The sequence below is a fragment of the Schistocerca gregaria genome, chromosome 8, assembly GCF_023897955.1.
Source record: "Schistocerca gregaria isolate iqSchGreg1 chromosome 8, iqSchGreg1.2, whole genome shotgun sequence".
In the NCBI taxonomy this organism is placed as follows: domain Eukaryota; kingdom Metazoa; phylum Arthropoda; class Insecta; order Orthoptera; family Acrididae; genus Schistocerca; species Schistocerca gregaria.
The window spans coordinates 8902507-8919568 of record NC_064927.1 but is presented as its reverse complement, the minus strand read 5'-3'; the positions used below and the strand labels follow the sequence as shown (position 1 = coordinate 8919568).

Below are 17062 nucleotides of genomic sequence, written 5' to 3'. Positions count from 1 at the left end.
CCCAAACGACTACTGTGTGACGTGCTGCCCGGCAAGTATTCACCGAAGCACCCCGGCTAGCTCAGTCGGTAGACCATGAGACTCTTAATCTCAGGGTCGTGGGTTCGAGCCCCACGCTGGGCGGAACGGAATTTTGTTCCGCTGCAGATGTAAATTACCGTTTTTCTGATTAACGTGATGTAATGGAAATAGCAACTTTAAAATTTGCCTACGTCTCTGTCAGTCACAAGGAAACTGTATTTGAAGGTGAAGGTGATTTTGTAGACATGTGTGAAAGACATGTTCTGAAATGCAAGTGTTGTTGTTTGGAGAGGACATCGGTTACGTGTCAGATGTGTAGCCAAGCAGTAATGGGTCGCCATAGCTGCAAATATTAGTCGGTAATATGAAGTGTTTTCAGCTGAAGTCTGATGATCCAGACGACCGTAAGGACGAAGTACGCAAAAGTACCGCTAGGCCGCGCCTCTTTAGCTCAGTGACTCCAAACACAAGTGTCTGTAAATGGGCATTTCACTCCACCCATTGAAATTCGCAACGGCGTCCCGCAGGGAAGTCCTTTGTCAATGCTCCTGTATGTTGTTGCACTGGAGCCTTTACTAAGGAGACTCGATGTCGATCTTGAGGGCATCACGATATCTGGCGTTAACAACGTCACCAATGCATATGCTGATGACGTTGGAGTGGTTATTCGTAGTAACGAAGATTTAGAGAAATTAACTACGAATATTCAGATCTTTTGTGAAGCTACAGGCGCTAGGGTTAACGAGGTGAAGAGTTCGTTTTTAAATCTTAAAGGTCTTCAAGATGTCCGTTTGGAATGGGCACGCTCCGTCGATCGTCACACTGCTCTGGGTGTCACCTTTTACCGATGTCCGCTTCAGACCATGACCTACAATTGGAAGAAAGTACTGGATACAATCAGAGGAGCCACAATACTCAATCAGACCAGACATCTGAACATTAAACAACGAATCAGAATAATTAATTGGTCCATTTTATCAAAAGCTATATATATAGGTCAAATATTGCCAGTTTCGAAACCCATTGCCAAACGTATAATGAGTATCATTTGCCGATTTATATGGACAGGAAATATTTTTAGAGTAGCAGTCGGTACAGTTACGTTACCTTCCGCTGAAGGGGGCCTAGGTTTAACAGATATATGGCGGAAGACTACGGCGTTATATATAAAGAGGACCCTACAAATTATAGAAAAACATCCACATAGTATTACAGCCAGGCTGTATCGACTCCTACAGCCAGAAAATTTACGTCCACCCATAAATATAGGCGGAATTAATTATAAATTGAAATATATTCGCCAGTTCTTTTTAGAGATTAGCTACATGGACAGTATTGTTACGAATCCACAATCAAGGAATTGCAGGAAATTAATGGAACTCTTAACAACGAAAGAACATGTCAACAAAATGGAGTGCAGATATCCCGACAAAGACTGGAAAAGAATTTGGAAAAATATTAGTAATCGTGAACTGTCTTCCGACATTCAGGCAACCTGGTACCGAGTTATTAATAACGTAGTTTCCACTAACGAAAAGTTGCACTCCATTGGTCTTAGTGACACGATTGTGTGCACCCGATGTGACGCAGTTGACACATTGATCCACCGCTTTCTCTGTGGCGGATACGCCGAAATATGGAGGGGACTCCAACGGCGGGTAGCCTTTATAACCAGAACTGTTAGTACTGAGATCAATGTTGAAAAATTACTCTTCCCCGATGGTGTTTTCTTCCCTGTCCAAAAAACCAATGCTGTGTTGTGGTTGTTTGGCAATTATGTACATTACGTTATATCTGAACACGGCAATGACCGTGTTTTAGAATACGAATTATACGAACGAGCAAAATATTATCAGATATGTACGCGCAGGGACCACAAAAAAACTTTTGGTAACATGTTACACATTCTGTTTCAGAGACAAGGGATTGGATAAACATCTTAATAGCCCTCGTCTACGAAAAATGTAGTCACAGGCCAAAGTAGGGGATCGCTGTTGAGGGTGAAGTACGGTGGGGACTTCGTGTGCCCCAGGGCCGCTACGGTAGCCGTGAAGGCCTCGGACAGAACCCCGAAACGGCACTGCGGCTTCACACTTACTGCTGGATGAACCCCATATCTCCAGCAACTACTTTCATCTATGATGATTTTCCAGGATCTCGGTAATATCGGAAGGTGGTTTCGTTGCACACAATGCAGTGGAAGCTTCTTGCACGTGTTCCTCAGTTACAATCTTTCTATTTTTGTTTAATTTTTTTCAGTATGAAGCAAGAGTGACATTTTATTAATTCCCAAGAAGCCTTAATTTTTCAATTTTCAGTTCTACGGAGGAGAAGCCTCACATGGCGAAGAAGCCAAACATCATTTCATTTCCCTAACTGTCACAGTAAATTTGAAAAAAAAATCAGTCGATATAGCATAGAAGCTCGCCGAAGAAGGCATAAAAGGAGAGCGAATGGATGGGCTGTGTGGGGAGAAGGGAGGCCCAAAAGTAAAATAAAAAATAAAAAGAAAAACAAAAAAAAGGTAAAAAAAAAGAAAAAAAGACAAAACAAAAAAAAGAAAAAAAAAAGTAGTAGAGCACTGGACTAGTAAACCAAGGGTCGTGAGTTCCATCCTCAAAGGAAGAAGTCGAATTTTGGAAATCAGTTGCGCGTCGTGGCCGTATAGCTAACAGTATCTGTGATGACGAACAATTAGCGACATGCCTTTTATTAAGAATTACTCTCAGATGTGATTAAGGCGAATGGCGCAGAAAAAGCCTTTGCCAAAGCGGTACAGCATAAGGTGGGACGAGGCAGTCTGAATTACATTTTATAGATGTATTTCTCACATATGTCAGAGCCTCTCGCGGTCGTCGTCGTCCCCGCCGCAGCTTCTGCAGAAGTAGCAAATGGCCATCGTGGCAAATGCGGCGAGGCACGCCCTGCCTTCGATTCCGTATGCACAAAGTGTGTGGTCTTGTTTCCCAGTCTATATTTGGTCGGTCACGTAAGAGGTTGAATGTAACGAATGGGTGGGAAAGAGCAAGGGCAGCGGCTGTGTAGAACGAAAACACAAATTATCAGGGGTGTGAGCGTTTCGAGATGAGTCATATACAAGTTGCACTTGGTCGTCAGTGACTGTGTGGCCTAATGGATAAGGCGTCGGACTTCGGATCTGAAGATTACAGGTTCGAATGCTGTCACGCTCGTGTTTTATCAGTTCTGAAAAAGAAACATACCGTTTTAATGTAGCATTTGAGCAGTACGAAACCGTCTGAATGTTGCTGTTGACCATTTTCTGCTTGGAGATGCTCTTGAGCTTGAAACACACACTACAAGACCGGTGTTAACTAGCGAAATGGTCGGCAAAGTGCCGTCACGGTGAGTTTCCACTGGCACTTGCACATCTAAAACAACGTCGGAAAGTAACTCGTTCGACTTTTGAGTCACATTAAGTATGAGTGTTAATTTTGACGCCACTAGCTCTGCAGGTTGTCATGCAACTCCTTTACCTCTCAGAAATGATTATGAAATAAAAGTGAAGTACGTTACGAGTGTGACGTTAGGAAAACATTAGACAGCATGGAGAGATTCTCTATGGGACCACCCAACCCAAACGAGTACTGTGTGACGTGCTGCCCGGCAAGTATTCACTGAAGCAGCCCGGCTAGCTCAGTCGGTAGAGCATGAGACTCTTAATCTCAGGGTCGTGGGTTCGAGCCCCACGCTGGGCGGAACGGAATTTTGTTCCGCTGCAGATGTAAATTACCGTTTTTCTGATTAACGTGATGTAATGGAAATAGCAACTTTAAACTTTGCCTACGTCTCTGTCAGTCGCAAGGAAACTGTATTTGAAGGTGAAGGTGATTTTGTAGACATGTGTGAAAGACATGTTCTGAAATGCAAGTGTTGTTGTTTGGAGAGGACATCGGTTACGTGTCAGATGTGTAGCCAAGCAGTAATGGGTCGCCATAGCTGCAAATATTAGTCGGTAATATGAAGTGTTGTCAGCTGAAGTCTGATGATCCAGACGACCGTAAGGACGAAGTACGCAAAAGTACCACTAGGCCGCGCCTCTTTAGCTCATTGGTAGAGCACTGGTCTAGTAAACCAAGGGTCGTGAGTTCCATCGTCAAAGGAAGAAGTCGAATTTTGGAAATCAGTTGCGCGTCGTGGCCGTATAGTTAACAGTATCTGTGATGACGAACAATTAGCGACATGCCTTTTATTAAGAATTACTCTCAGATGTGATTAAGGCGAATGGCGCAGATAAAGCCTTTGCCAAAGCGGTACAGCATAAGGCGGGGCGAAGCAGCCTGAATTACATTTTATAGATGTAATTCTCACATATGTCAGAGCCTCTCGCGGTCGTCGTCGTCCCCGCCGCCGCTTCTGCAGAAGTAGCAAGTGGCCATCGTGGCAAATGCGGCGAGGCACGCCCTGCCGTCGATTCCGTATGCACAAAGTGTGTGGTCTTGTTTCGCAGTCTATATTTGGTCGGTCACGTAAGAGGTTGAATGTAACGAATGGGTGGGAAAGAGTAAGGGTAGCGGTTGTGTAGAACGAAAACACAAATTATCAGGGGTGTGAGCGTTTCGTGATGAGTCATATACAAGTTGCACTTGGTCGTCAGTGACTGTGTGGCCTAATGGATAAGGCGTCGGACTTCGGATCTGAAGATTACAGGTTCGAATGCTGTCACGCTCGTGTTTTATCAGTTCTGAAAAAGAAACATACCGTTTTAATGTAGCATTTGAGCAGTACGAAACCGTCTGAATGTTGCTGTTGACCATTTTCTGCTTGGAGATGCTCTTGCGCTTGAAACACACACTACAAGACCGGCGTTAACTAGCGAAATGGTCGGCAGAGTGCCGTCACCGCGAGTTTCCACTGGCACTTGCACATCTAAAACAACGTCGGAAAGTAAGTCGTTCGCCTTTTGAGTCACATCAAGTCTGAGTGTTAATTTTGACGCCACTAGCTCTGCAGGTTGTCATGCAATTCCTTTACCTCTCAGAAACGATTATGAAATAAAAGTGAAGTACGTGACGAGTGTGACGTTAGGAAAACATTAGGCAGCATGGAGAGATTCTGTATGGGACCACCCAACCCAAACGAGTACTGTGTGACGTGCTGCCCGCCAAGTACTCACCGAAGGACCCCGGCTAGCTCAGTCGGTATAGCATGAGACTCTTAATGTCAGGGTCGTGGGTTCGAGCCCCACCCTGGGCGGAACGGAATTTTGTTCCGCTGCAGATGTAAATTACCGTTTTTCTGATTAACGTGATGTAATGGAAATAGCAACTTTATCTTTGCCTACGTCTCTGTCGGTCGCAAGGAAACTGTATTTGAAGGTGAAGGTGATTTTGTAGACATGTGTGAAAGACATGTTCTGAAATGCAAGTGTTGTTGTTTGGAGAGGACATCGGTTACGTGTCAGATGTGTAGCCAAGCAGTAATGGGTCGCCATAGCTGCAAATATTAGTCGGTAATATGAAGTGTTGTCAGCTGAAGTCTGATGATCCAGACGACCGTAAGGACGAAGTACGCAAAAGTACCTCTAGGCCGCGCCTCTTTAGCTCAGTGGTAGAGCACTGGTCTAGTAAACCAAGGGTCGTGAGTTCCATCCTCAAAGGAAGAAGTCGAATTTTGGAAATCAGTTGCGCGTCGTGGCCGTATAGCAAACAGTATCTGTGATGACGAACAATTAACAACATGCCTTTTATTGAGAATTACTCTCAGATGTGATTAAGGCGAATGGCGCAGATAAAGCCTTTGCCAAAGCGGTACAGGATAAGGTGGGACGAGGCAGTCTGAATTACATTTTATAGATGTATTTCTCACATATGTCAGAGCCTCTCGCTGTCGTCGTCGCCGCCGCCGCTTTTGCAGAAGTAGCGAATGGCCATCGTGGCAAATGTGGCGAGGCACGCCCTGCCTTCGATTCCGTACGCACAAAGTGTGTAGTCTTGTATCCCAGTCTATATTTGGTCGGTCACGTAAGAGGTTGAATGTAACGAATGGGTGGGAAAGAGCAAGGGCAGCGGCTGTGTAGAACGAAAACACAAATTATCAGGGGTGTGAGCGTTTCGAGATGAGTCATATACTAGTTCCACTTGGTCGTCAGTGACTGTGTTGCCTAATGGATAAGGCGTCGGACTTCGGATCTGAAGATTACAGGTTCGAATGCTGTCACGCTCGTGTTTTATCAGTTCTGAAAAAGAAACATACCGTTTTAATGTAGCATTTGAGCAGTACGAAACCGTCTGAACGTTGCTGTTGACCATTTTCTGCTTGGAGATGCTCTTGAGCTTGAAACACACACTACAAGACCGGTGTTAACTAGCGAAATGGTCGGCAGAGTGCCGTCACGGTGAGTTTCCACTGGCACTTGCACATCTAAAACAACGTCGGAAAGTAACTCGTTCGCCTTTTGAGTCACATCAAGTCTGAGTGTTAATTTTGACGCCACTAGCTCTGCAGGTTGTCATGCAATTCCTTTACCTCTCAGAAACGATTATGAAATAAAAGTGAAGTACGTGACGAGTGTGATGTTAGGAAAACATTAGGCAGCATGGAGAGATTCTGTATGGGACCACCCAACCCAAACGAGTACTGTGTGACGTGCTGCCCGGCAAGTACTCACCGAAGGACCCCGGCTAGCTCAGTCGGTATAGCATGAGACTCTTAATGTCAGGGTCGTGGGTTCGAGCCCCACCCTGGGCGGAACGGAATTTTGTTCCGCTGCAGATGTAAATTACCGTTTTTCTGATTAACGTGATGTAATGGAAATAGCAACTTTATCTTTGCCTACGTCTCTGTCGGTCGCAAGGAAACTGTATTTGAAGGTGAAGGTGATTTTGTAGACATGTGTGAAAGACATGTTCTGAAATGCAAGTGTTGTTGTTTGGAGAGGACATCGGTTACGTGTCAGATGTGTAGCCAAGCAGTAATGGGTCGCCATAGCTGCAAATATTAGTCGGTAATATGAAGTGTTGTCAGCTGAAGTCTGATGATCCAGACGACCGTAAGGACGAAGTACGCAAAAGTACCTCTAGGCCGCGCCTCTTTAGCTCAGTGGTAGAGCACTGGTCTAGTAAACCAAGGGTCGTGAGTTCCATCCTCAAAGGAAGAAGTCGAATTTTGGAAATCAGTTGCGCGTCGTGGCCGTATAGCAAACAGTATCTGTGATGACGAACAATTAGCAACATGCCTTTTATTGAGAATTACTCTCAAATGTGATTAAGGCGAATGGCGCAGATAAAGCCTTTGCCAAAGCGGTACAGGATAACGTGGGACGAGGCAGTCTGAATTACATTTTATAGATGTATTTCTCACATATGTCAGAGCCTCTCGCTGTCGTCGTCGCCGCCGCCGCTTTTGCAGAAGTAGCAAATGGCCATCGTGGCAAATGCGGCGAGGCACGCCCTGCCTTCGATTCCGTATGCACAAAGTGTGTGGTCTTGTTTCGCAGTCTATATTTGGTAGGTCACGTAAGAAGTTGAATGTAACGAATGGGTGGGAAAGAGCAAGGGCAGCGGCTGTGTAGAACGAAAACACAAATTATCAGGGGTGTGAGCGTTTCGAGATGAGTCATATACAAGTTGCACTTGGTCGTCAGTGACTGTGTGGCCTAATGGATAAGGCGTCGGACTTCGGATCTGAAGCTTACAGGTTCGAATGCTGTCACGCTCGTGTTTTATCAGTTCTGAAAAAGAAACATACCGTTTTAATGTAGCATTTGAGCAGTACGAAACCGTCTGAATGTTGCTGTTGACCATTTTCTGCTTGGAGATGCTCTTGAGCTTGAAACACACACTACAAGACCGGTGATAACTAGCGAAATGGTCGGCAGAGTGCCGTCACCGCGAGTTTCCACTGGCACTTGCACATCTAAAACAACGTCGGAAAGTAACTCGTTCGCCTTTTGAGTCACATCAAGTATGCGTGTTAATTTTGACGCCACTAGCTCTGCAGGTTGTCATGAAATTCCTTTACCTCTCAGAAATGATTATGACATAAAAGTGAAGTACGTGACGAGTGTGACGTTAGGAAAACATTAGGCAGCATGGAGAGATTCTGTATGGGACCACCCAACCCAAACGAGTACTGTGTGACGTGCTGCCCGCCAAGTACTCACCGAAGGACCCCGGCTAGCTCAGTCGGTATAGCATGAGACTCTTAATGTCAGGGTCGTGGGTTCGAGCCCCACCCTGGGCGGAACGGAATTTTGTTCCGCTGCAGATGTAAATTACCGTTTTTCTGATTAACGTGATGTAATGGAAATAGCAACTTTATCTTTGCCTACGTCTCTGTCGGTCGCAAGGAAACTGTATTTGAAGGTGAAGGTGATTTTGTAGACATGTGTGAAAGACATGTTCTGAAATGCAAGTGTTGTTGTTTGGAGAGGACATCGGTTACGTGTCAGATGTGTAGCCAAGCAGTAATGGGTCGCCATAGCTGCAAATATTAGTCGGTAATATGAAGTGTTGTCAGCTGAAGTCTGATGATCCAGACGACCGTAAGGACGAAGTACGCAAAAGTACCTCTAGGCCGCGCCTCTTTAGCTCAGTGGTAGAGCACTGGTCTAGTAAACCAAGGGTCGTGAGTTCCATCCTCAAAGGAAGAAGTCGAATTTTGGAAATCAGTTGCGCGTCGTGGCCGTATAGCAAACAGTATCTGTGATGACGAACAATTAACAACATGCCTTTTATTGAGAATTACTCTCAGATGTGATTAAGGCGAATGGCGCAGATAAAGCCTTTGCCAAAGCGGTACAGGATAAGGTGGGACGAGGCAGTCTGAATTACATTTTATAGATGTATTTCTCACATATGTCAGAGCCTCTCGCTGTCGTCGTCGCCGCCGCCGCTTTTGCAGAAGTAGCAAATGGCCATCGTGGCAAATGCGGCGAGGCACGCCCTGCCTTCGATTCCGTATGCACAAAGTGTGTGGTCTTGTTTCGCAGTCTATATTTGGTAGGTCACGTAAGAAGTTGAATGTAACGAATGGGTGGGAAAGAGCAAGGGCAGCGGCTGTGTAGAACGAAAACACAAATTATCAGGGGTGTGAGCGTTTCGAGATGAGTCATATACAAGTTGCACTTGGTCGTCAGTGACTGTGTGGCCTAATGGATAAGGCGTCGGACTTCGGATCTGAAGCTTACAGGTTCGAATGCTGTCACGCTCGTGTTTTATCAGTTCTGAAAAAGAAACATACCGTTTTAATGTAGCATTTGAGCAGTACGAAACCGTCTGAATGTTGCTGTTGACCATTTTCTGCTTGGAGATGCTCTTGAGCTTGAAACACACGCTACAAGACCGGTGATAACTAGCGAAATGGTCGGCAGAGTGCCGTCACCGCGAGTTTCCACTGGCACTTGCACATCTAAAACAACGTCGGAAAGTAACTCGTTCGCCTTTTGAGTCACATCAAGTATGCGTGTTAATTTTGACGCCACTAGCTCTGCAGGTTGTCATGAAATTCCTTTACCTCTCAGAAATGATTATGACATAAAAGTGAAGTACGTGACGAGTGTGACGTTAGGAAAACATTAGGCAGCATGGAGAGATTCTGTATGGGACCACCCAACCCAAACGAGTACTGTGTGACGTGCTGCCCAGCAAGTATTCACCGAAGGACCCCGGCTAGCTCAGTCAGTATAGCATGAGACTCTTAATGTCAGGGTCGTGGGTTCGAGCCCCACGCTGGGCGGAACGGAATTTTGTTCCGCTGCAGATGTAAATTACCGTTTTTCTGATTAACGTGATGTAATGGAAATAGCAACTTTAAACTTTGCCTACGTCTCTGTCAGTCGCAAGGAAACTGTATTTGAAGGTGAAGGTGATTTTGTAGACATGTGTGAAAGACATGTTCTGAAATGCAAGTGTTGTTGTTTGGAGAGGACATCGGTTACGTGTCAGATGTGTAGCCAAGCAGTAATGGGTCGCCATAGCTGCAAATATTAGTCGGTAATATGAAGTGTTGTCAGCTGAAGTCTGATGATCCACACGACCGTAAGGACGAAGTACGCAAAAGTACCGCTAGGCCGCGCCTCTTTAGCTCAGTGGTAGAGCACTGGTCTAGTAAACCAAGGGTCGTGAGTTCCATCCTCAAAGGAAGAAGTCGAATTTTGGAAATCAGTTGCGCGTCGTGGCCGTATAGCAAACAGTATCTGTGATGACGAACAATTAGCGACATGCCTTTTATTGAGAATTACTCTCAGATGTGATTAAGGCGAATGGCGCAGATAAAGCCTTTGCCAAAGCGGTACAGGATAAGGTGGGACGAGGCAGTCTGAATTACATTTTATAGATGTATTTCTCACATATGTCAGAGCCTCTCGCTGTCGTCGTCGTCGTCGTCGACGACGCCGCCGCCGCTTTTGCAGAAGTAGCGAATGGCCATCGTGGCAAATGTGGCGAGGCACGCCCTGCCTTCGATTCCGTACGCACAAAGTGTGTGGTCTTGTTTCCCAGTCTATATTTGGTCGGTCACGTAAGAGGTTGAATGTAACGAATGGGTGGGAAAGAGCAAGGGCAGCGGCTGTGTAGAACGAAAACACAAATTATCAGGGGTGTGAGCGTTTCGAGATGAGTCATATACTAGTTGCACTTGGTCGTCAGTGACTGTGTTGCCTAATGGATAAGGCGTCGGACTTCGGATCTGAAGATTACAGGTTCGAATGCTGTCACACTCGTGTTTTATCTGTTCTGAAAAAGAAACATACCGTTTTAATGTAGCATTTGAGCAGTACGAAACCGTCTGAATGTTGCTGTTGACCATTTTCTGCTTGGAGATGCTCTTGAGCTTGAAACACACACTACAAGACCGGTGATAACTAGCGAAATGGTCGGCAGAGTGCCGTCACCGCGAGTTTCCACTGGCACTTGCACATCTAAAACAACGTCGGAAAGTAACTCGTTCGCCTTTTGAGTCACATCAAGTATGAGTGTTAATTTTGACGCCACTAGCTCTGCAGGTTGTCATGCAATTCCTTTACCTCTCAGAAATGATTATGAAATAAAAGTGAAGTACGTGACGAGTGGGACGTTAGGAAAACATTAGGCAGCATGGAGAGATTCTGTATGGGACCACCCAACCCAAACGAGTACAGTGTGACGTGCTTCCAGGCAAGTATTTACCGAAGCAGCCCAGCTAGCTCAGTCAGTAGAGCATGAGACTCATAATCTCACGGTCGTGGGTTCGAGCCCCACGGTGGGCGGAACGGAATTTTGTTCCGCTGCAGATGTAAATTACCGTTTTTCTGATTAACGTGATGTAATGGAAATAGCAACTTTAAACTTTGCCTACGTCTCTGTCAGTCGCAAGGAAACTGTATTTGAAGGTGAAGTTGATTTTGTAGACATGTGTGAAAGACATGTTCTGAAATGCAAGTGTTGTTGTTTGGAGAGGACATCGGTTACGTGTCAGATGTGTAGCCAAGCAGTAATGGGTCGCCATAGCTGCAAATATTAGTCGGTAATATGAAGTGTTGTCAGCTGAAGTCTGATGATCCAGACGACCGTAAGGACGAAGTACGCAAAAGTACCGCCAGGCAGCGCCTCTTTAGCTCAGTGGTAGAGCGATGGACTGGTAAACCAAGGGTCGTGAGTTCCATCCTCAAAGGAAGAAGTCGAATTTTGGAAATCAGTTGCGCGTCGTTGCCGTATAGCAAACAGTATCTGTGATGACGAACAATTAGCGACATGCCTTTTATTAAGTATTACTCTCAGATGCGATTAAGGCGAATGGCGCAGATAAAGCCTTTGCCAAAGCGGTACAGCATAAGGTGGGACGAGGCAGTCTGAATTACATTTTATAGATGTATTTCTCACATATGTGAGAGCCTCTCGCTGTCGTCGTCGTCGTCGCCGCCGCCGCTTCTGCAGAAGTAGCAAATGGCCATCGTGGCAAATGCGGCGTGGCACGCCCTGCCTTCGATTCCGTATGCACAAAGTGTGTGGTCTTGTTTCGCAGTCTATATTTGGTAGGTCACGTAAGAAGTTGAATGTAACGAATGGGTGGGAAAGAGCAAGGGCAGCGGCTGTGTAGAACGAAAACACAAATTATCAGGGGTGTGAGCGTTTAGAGATGAGTCATATACAAGTTGCACTTGGTCCTCCGTGACTGTGTGGCCTAATGGATAAGGCGTCGGACTTCGGATCTGAAGATTACAAGTTCGAATGCTGTCACGCTCGTGTTTTATCAGTTCTGAAAAAGAAACATACCGTTTTAATGTAGCACTTGAGCAGTACGAAACCGTCTGAATGTTGCTGTTGACCATTTTCTGCTTGGAGATGCTCTTGAGCTTGAAACACACACTACAAGACCGGTGTTAACTAGCGAAGTGGTCGGCAGAGTGCCGTCACCGCGAGTTTCCACTGGCACTTGCACATCTAAAACAACGTCGGAAAGTAACTCGTTCGCCTTTTGAGTCACATCAAGTATGAGTGTTAATTTTGACGCCACTAGCTCTGCAAGTTGTCATGCAATTCCTTTACCTCTCAGAAATGATTATGAAATAAAAGTGAAGTACGTGACGGGTGTGACGTTAGGAAAACATTAGGCAGCATGGAGAGATTCTGTATGGGACCACCCAACCCAAACGAGTACTGTGTGACGTGCTGCCCGGCAAGTATTCACCGAAGCAGGCCGGCTAGCTCAATCGGTAGAGCATGAGACTCTAAATCTCAGTGTCGTTGGTTCGAGCCCCACCCTGGGTGGAACGGAATTTTGTTCCACTGCATATGTAATTTACCGTTTTTCTGATTAACGTGATGTAATGGAAGTAGCAACTTTACACTTTGCCTACGTCTCTGTCAGTCGCAAGGAAACTGTATTTGAAGGTGAAGGTGATTTTGTAGACATGTGTGACAGACATGTTCTGAAATGCAAGTGTTGTGGTTTGGAGAGGACATCGGTTACGTGTCAGATGTGTAGTCAAGCAGTAATGGGTCGCCATAGCTGCAAATATTAGTCGGTAATATGAAGTGTTGTCAGCTGAAGTCTGATGATCCAGACGACCGTAAGTACGAAGTACGTAAAAGTGCCGCTAGGCCGCGCCTCTTTAGCTCAGTGCTAGAGCACTGGACTAGTAAACCAAGGGTCGTGAGTTCCATCCTCAAACGAAGAACTTGAATTTTGGAAATCAGTTGCGCGTCGTGGCCGTATAGCAAACAGTATCTGTGATGACGAACAATTAGCGACATGCCTTTTATTAAGTATTATTCTCAGATGTGATTAAGGCGAATGGCGCAGATAAAGCCTTTGCCAAAGCGGTACAGCATAAGGTGGGACGAGGCAGTCTGAATTACATTTTATAGATGTATTTCTCACATATGTCAGAGCCTCTCTCGGTCGTCGTCGTCGTCGCCGCCGCCGCTTCTGCAGAAGTAGCAAATGGCCATCGTGGCAAATGCGGCGAGGCACGCCCTGCCTTCGATTCCGTATGCATAAAGTGTGTGGTCTTGTTTCGCAGTCTATATTTTGTCGGTCACGGAAGAAGTTGAATGTAACGAATGTGTGGGAAAGAGCAAGGGCAGCGGCTGTGTAGAACGAAAACACAAATTATCAGGGGTGTGAGCGTTTCGAGATGAGTCATATACAAGTTGCACTTGGTCGTCAGTGACTGTGTGGCCTAATGGATAAGGCGTCGGACTTCGGATCTGAAGATTACAGGTTCGAACGCTGTCACGCTCGTGTTTTATCAGTTCTGAAAAAGAAACATACCGTTTTAATGTAGCATTTGAGCAGCACGAAACCGTCTGAATGTTGCTGTTGACCATTTTCTGCTTGGAGATGCACTTGAGCTTGAAACACACACTACAAGACCGGTGTTAACTAGCGAAATGGTCGGCAGAGTGCCGTCACCGCGAGTTTCCACTGGCACTTGCACATCTAAAACAACGTCGGAAAGTAACTCGTTCGCCTTTTGAGTCACATCAAGTATGAGTGTTAATTTTGACGCCACTAGCTCTGCAGGTTGTCATGCAATTCCTTTACCTCTCAGAAATGATTATGAAATAAAAGTGAAGTACGTGACGAGTGGGACGTTAGGAAAACATTAGGCAGCATAGAGAGATTCTGTATGGGACCACCCAACCCAAACGAGTACTGTGTGACGTGCATCCCAGCAAGTATTCACCGAAGCAGCCCGGCTAGCTCAGTCGGTATAGCATGAGTGTCTTAATGTCAGGGTCGTGGGTTCGAGCCCCACGCTGGGCGGAACGGAATTTTGTTCCGCTGCAGATGTAAATTACCGTTTTTCTGATTAACGTGATGTAATGGAAATAGCAACTTTAAACTTTGCCTACGTCTCTGTCAGTCGCAAGGAAACTGTATTTGAACGTGAAGTTGATTTTGTAGACATGTGTGAAAGACATGTTCTGAAATGCAAGTGTTGTTGTTTGGAGAGGACATCGGTTACGTGTCAGATGTGTAGCCAAGCAGTAATGGGTCGCCATAGCTGCAAATATTAGTCGGTAATATGAAGTGTTGTCAGCTGAAGTCTGATGATCCAGACGACCGTAAGGACGAAGTACGCAAAAGTACCGCCAGGCAGCGCCTCTTTAGCTCAGTGGTAGAGCGATGGACTGGTAAACCAAGGGTCGTGAGTTCCATCCTCAAAGGAAGAAGTCGAATTTTGGAAATCAGTTGCGCTTCGTTGCCGTATAGCAAACAGTATCTGTGATGACGAACAATTAGCGACATGCCTTTAATTAAGTATTACTCTCAGATGCGATTAAGGCGAATGGCGCAGATAAAGCCTTTGCCAAAGCGGTACAGCATAAGGTGGGACGAGGCAGTCTGAATTACATTTTATAGATGTATTTCTCACATATGTGAGAGCCTCTCGCTGTCGTCGTCGTCGTCGCCGCCGCCGCTTCTGCAGAAGTAGCAAATGGCCATCGTGGCAAATGCGGCGAGGCACGCCCTGCCTTCGATTCCGTATGCACAAAGTGTGTGGTCTTGTTTCGCAGTCTATATTTGGTAGGTCACGTAAGAAGTTGAATGTAACGAATGGGTGGGAAAGAGCAAGGGCAGCGGCTGTGTAGAACGAAAACACAAATTATCAGGGGTGTGAGCGTTTCGAGATGAGTCATATACAAGTTGCACTTGGTCCTCCGTGACTGTGTGGCCTAATGGATAAGGCGTCGGACTTCGGATCTGAAGATTACAGGTTCGAATGCTGTCACGCTCGTGTTTTATCAGTTCTGAAAAAGAAACATACCGTTTTAATGTAGCACTTGAGCAGTACGAAACCGTCTGAATGTTGCTGTTGACCATTTTCTGCTTGGAGATGCTCTTGAGCTTGAAACACACACTACAAGACCGGTGTTAACTAGCGAAATGGTCGGCAGAGTGCCGTCACCGCGAGTTTCCACTGGCACTTGCACATCTAAAACAACGTCGGAAAGTAACTCGTTCGCCTTTTGAGTCACATCAAGTATGAGTGTTAATTTTGACGCCACTAGCTCTGCAAGTTGTCATGCAATTCCTTTACCTCTCAGAAATGATTATGAAATAAAAGTGAAGTACGTGACGGGTGTGACGTTAGGAAAACATTAGGCAGCATGGAGTGATTCTGTATGGGACCACCCAAACCAAACGACTACTGTGTGACGTGCTGCCCGGCAAGTATTCACCGAAGCAGCCAAGTTAGCTCAGTCGGTAGAGCATGAGATTCTTAATGTCAGGGTCGTTGGTTCGAGCTCCACGCTGGGCGGAACGGAATTTTGTTCCGCTGCAGATGTAAATTACCGTTTTTCTGATTAACGTGATGTAATGGAAAAAGCAACTTTAAACTTTGCCTACGTCTCTGTCAGTCGCAAGGAAACTGTATTTGAAGGTGAAGGTGATTTTGTAGACATGTGTGACAGACATGTTCTGAAATGCAAGTGTTGTGGTTTGGAGAGGACATCGGTTACGTGTCAGATGTGTAGCCAAGCAGTAATGGGTCTCCATAGCTGCAAATATTAGTCGGTAATATGAAGTGTTGTCAGCTGAAGTCTGATGATCCAGACGACCGTAAGTACGAGGTACGCAAAAGTGCCGCTAGCCCGCGCCTATTTAGCTCAGTGGTAGAGCACTGGACTAGTAAACCAAGGGTCGTGAGTTCCATCCTCAAAGGAAAAAGTCGAATTCTGGAAATCAGTTGCGTGTCGTGGCCGTATAGCCAACAGTATCTGTGATGACGAACAATTAGCGAAATGCCTTTTATTAAGAATTACTCACAGGTGTGATTAAGGCGAATGGCGCAGATAAAGCCTTTGCCAAAGCGGTTTAGCATAAGGTGGGACGAGGCAGTCTGAATTACATTTTATAGATGTATTTCTCACATATGTCAGAGCCTCTCGCGGTCGTCGTCGTAGTCGTCGTCGTCGTCGTCGTCGTCGCCGCCGCCGCTTCTGCAGAAGTAGCAAATTGCCATCGTGGCAAATGCGGCGAGGCACGACCTGCCTTCGATTCCGTATGCACAAAGTGTGTGGTCTTGTTTCGCAGTCTATATTTTGTCGGTCACGGAAGAAGTTGAATGTAACGAAAGGGTGGGAAAGAGCAAGGGCAGCGGCTGTGTAGAACGAAATCACAAATTATCAGGGGTGTGAGCGTTTCGAGATGAGTCATATACAAGTTGCACTTGGTCCTCCGTGACTGTGTGGCCTAATGGATAAGGCGTCGGACTTCGGATCTGAAGATTACAGGTTCGAATGCTGTCACGCTCGTGTTATATCAGTTCTGAAAAAGAAACATACCGTTTTAATGTAGCACTTGAGCAGTACGAAACCGTCTGAATGTTGCTGTTGACCATTTTCTGCTTGTAGATGCTCTTGAGCTTGAAACACACACTACATGACCGGTGTTAACTAGCGAAATGGTCGGCAGAGTGCCGTCACCGCGAGTTTCCACTGGCACTTGCACATCTAAAACAACGTCGGAAAGTAACTCGTTCGCCTTTTGAGTCACATCAAGTATGAGTGTTAATTTTGACGCCACTAGCTCTGCAGGTTGTCATGCAATTCCTTTACCTCTCAGAAATGATTATGAAATAAAAGTGAAG

The 17062-nt window shown here is 45.8% G+C and overlaps 4 non-coding genes across 4 annotated transcripts; all 4 read left to right on the top strand.

Moving 5' to 3' along the window:
• Window positions 1-50: 50 nt before the first annotated feature.
• Trnak-cuu (transfer RNA lysine (anticodon CUU)) lies at window positions 51-123 on the top strand. Its single transcript has one exon. It is a non-coding gene; the product is annotated as a tRNA-Lys (tRNA).
• Window positions 124-3664: 3541 nt separating this feature from the next.
• Window positions 3665-3737, top strand: Trnak-cuu (transfer RNA lysine (anticodon CUU)). Its single transcript has one exon. It is a non-coding gene; the product is annotated as a tRNA-Lys (tRNA).
• Window positions 3738-11154: 7417 nt separating this feature from the next.
• Window positions 11155-11227, top strand: Trnam-cau (transfer RNA methionine (anticodon CAU)). The gene has a single exon. It is a non-coding gene; the product is annotated as a tRNA-Met (tRNA).
• Window positions 11228-14156: 2929 nt separating this feature from the next.
• On the top strand, window positions 14157-14229 carry Trnak-cuu (transfer RNA lysine (anticodon CUU)). Its single transcript has one exon. It is a non-coding gene; the product is annotated as a tRNA-Lys (tRNA).
• The last annotated feature ends 2833 nt before the right edge of the window (window positions 14230-17062 follow it).